Source organism: Chinchilla lanigera, unplaced genomic scaffold (genome assembly GCF_000276665.1).
Source record: "Chinchilla lanigera isolate Chin_1 unplaced genomic scaffold, ChiLan1.0 scaffold00005, whole genome shotgun sequence".
Taxonomy (NCBI): domain Eukaryota; kingdom Metazoa; phylum Chordata; class Mammalia; order Rodentia; family Chinchillidae; genus Chinchilla; species Chinchilla lanigera.
The window spans coordinates 36,161,496-36,164,496 of record NW_004955406.1 but is presented as its reverse complement, the minus strand read 5'-3'; the positions used below and the strand labels follow the sequence as shown (position 1 = coordinate 36,164,496).

General features: G+C 44.6%; 1 pseudogene; it reads left to right on the top strand.

The window, feature by feature from the left end:
* Positions 1–2,010: 2,010 nt before the first annotated feature.
* On the top strand, positions 2,011–2,780 carry LOC102003314 (annotated as a pseudogene).
* Positions 2,781–3,001: the final 221 nt, after the last annotated feature.

The following is a 3,001-nucleotide window of genomic DNA, read 5'->3' as shown; positions in this document are numbered from 1 at the left end:
GATACACAAAAGACACTGAATAGTTAGAACAATCCTAAGCAAAAAGAGCAGTGCTAGCAACACTACAATGCATGATTTCAAAACATGCTACAGAGGCGTGGTAACAAAACTAGGATGATACTGGCATAAAAACAGGCTGGTAGAGACAGGCTGGGAGAGAACAGAAGACCCAGAAATAAATCCACACATCTTCAGCTAACTGATTCCCAACAAAGCTACCAAAATGTACATTAGAGAATAGACAGCCTATTCAAGAAATGGTGCTGGCAAAGCTGGGTATTCATATGCAGAACATTGAAACTATACTTTTATTTCTCATCCTACACAAACACCAACACAAAGTGAATCAAAGATCTTAGTGCAAGACCTGAAACGTTGACACTACTGGAAGAAAACAGTGGGGAAATACAGTAAGACATTGTCACAGACAGTAATATTTTGGATAGAGTTTCAATAGCTCAAGAATCAGAAAAAATTGATAAATAAATTTATATTGGATTAAAAAGCTTCTGCAAAAAAAAGAAATGATCAACAAAGTGAAGGAACAACTTACAGAATGGGACTAATTTCCAACTAGTCATCTAACATAGGACTAATATCCAGAATATATAAAGAACTAAAAAATGTAACACCTGAAAACTCCCCAATAATCCAATCAATAAATGCTCAAATAATCTGAATTGAAACTTTACGAAAAGGGAAGTATAAATGGCCAATAAATATACGAAGAAATACTCAATATCTTTAGCTATCAAGCAAATCAAAACTACCTTGGGATTCCATCTCACTCTGGGTAGAATGTCGGTTATCAACAAGCCAACCCTCAAAATGAGAAATGTTGACAAGGTTGTGGAGAAAAAGAAATTCCTATACACTAACAGTGGGAAGGCAAGTGTTATGGACGATACATTGTGTCAACTTGAGGAATCTAGAGGCTTGGCTAAGTGACTCAGCAGTTCTACATGCTGAGCCTGTGCAAGAGGAGGAGTTGGAGACGGAGTGGGTGTGGGTGGATAGCCGGCACACAATATAAGGAGGGAAAAGTGGCTGTTCCTCCGTTTTTGCTCCTGTTGCTTTTGTTGTTTTCTGCTGCCTTACACTATTGCCCTCTGCCATATGCCACCCTGCCTTGGAGTCAGCTGATTATGGACTGAAACCTCCACAAACTGTGAGCTAAATAAACCTTTCCTCTCTTAATTCTGGGCATTGGGTATTTTGTCTCAGCAGCAAGAGAAAAATAACCAAGACAGCAAGTTAGTACAACTTCCATGGAAATAGTATAAAGGCTCCTCTCAAAAAACTGAAAGTAAGTCTACATAGGGTCCAGCTGTAGTGCTTCTGAGGAAATGACGTCATACCCAGAGGAAATGACGTCAGCATGCAAGAGGGACACTGGCATGGCCATGGGTATGGCAGCAGCACTCACAATAGCTGAGGGTGGAATCAGACCATCAACAGACCAACAGATAAAGGAAGTACGGTGCATGTGCCCAGTGTAGAATTAGCTGTAAGTGAAATGCTGTCGTTTGCAGGAAAATGGAGGGAACTGAAGAAGTCATGTTAAGTGAAATAAACCAGATATAGAGTGACACTTTTACAAGTTTTCTGGAAAGGGAGTTGTGGAGAGAGGATAGATACAGCACTGGTACCATCCATATACGCGGGTATGGAGCATGATTTTTTTTTTTTTTGGTACCAGAAATTGAACTCAGGACCTTGTGTTTGCCAGGCAAGCACTTGTGCCCCTGAGCTATATCCCCAGCCCTTTATACAAATTTGTACAATGTAGAATTTGTGCAATTTAGAAATAAATGGCCAAGCGTGGTGGCACACGCCTGTAATCCCAGCACTTGGGAGGCTGAGGCAGGAGGATTGTTGTGAGTTCGAGGCCAGCCCGGGCTACATCAGTGAGTTCAAAGCCAGCCTGAACCCTGTCTCAAAAAGACAGAAAACAACAAAAGAAATAAATGTGGGTGCTTCCTGTGTCCTCTTTCCCAGGGACCCACCAACATGGGCCGTGTTTGCACCAAGACAGTGAAGCTGGCAGCCCGGGTCCATACTGAGAATTACTGCACGTGCCTGGGCAGTGACTTCCACACCAACCAGCGCGTGTGCGAGGAGGGCGCCATCATCCTCAGCAAGAAGCTCGGAGACGAGATAGCGGGCTATGTCACACTCCCGATGAGCTGGATTCAGAGAGGCCTTGGGCAGGTATTTCCATCAAGCTGCAAGAGGAGAGACAAAGGAGGGATACTTATGTCCCTGAGGTCTCAGCCTTGGAGTGGGAAATCACTGAAGTAGACCCCGACAGAAAGGAAATGCTGAAGCTTTTGGACTTCGGCAGCCTCTCCAACCCGCAGGTCACACAGCCTACTATTGGGATGAATTTCAGAACGCCACGTGGACCTGTTGGATCTTTTTGCTATGCTGTAAAGTTGTCAATAAACTCGGGCCAGTTAAGAAAAAGAAAGAAAGAAATGTAACAAGACCCTTCCACACCGTCTGTTTTCCTCCCGGACTTGCAGAACCCCTTTTCCATCTGCACTTTTGAGAGGCCTCTTGCTCCGCTGAAACCACTCTTGGGAGGAAACTTTTCTACACTTCCTTCTCCACATCACCGTGGGCTCCCGCTGCTCCGCCTCTCCGCCGTCCCGGAGTGGATGAGCCCTCTGTGCACTTGCTGGGCGAGCCTGCCTTGTCCACCAAGGCTGGCGGCCTGCGTTCTTCCGTCCTTACAGCACCGCTGTCTCGCTCTCTTGGATCATTTCAACGTCAGATGAGCTGATGCTGAAAAAAATTCCTGTGCAGCTCCATTTGCTCTGCAAGCTCTTCCCATCCCTCTTTTCAGTAAAGAACTTTTTTTCTTTATTCACTGTCTCTGGTTTTCTTCTTTCTTATCTTTTTCCTTCTTTCTTTTTGTTTTTGAGGCAGGGTCTCACTACGTAGTGCAGGCTGACCTTGAATTCACTTATGTAGCCCAGGCTGGCCTCTAACCCACAGC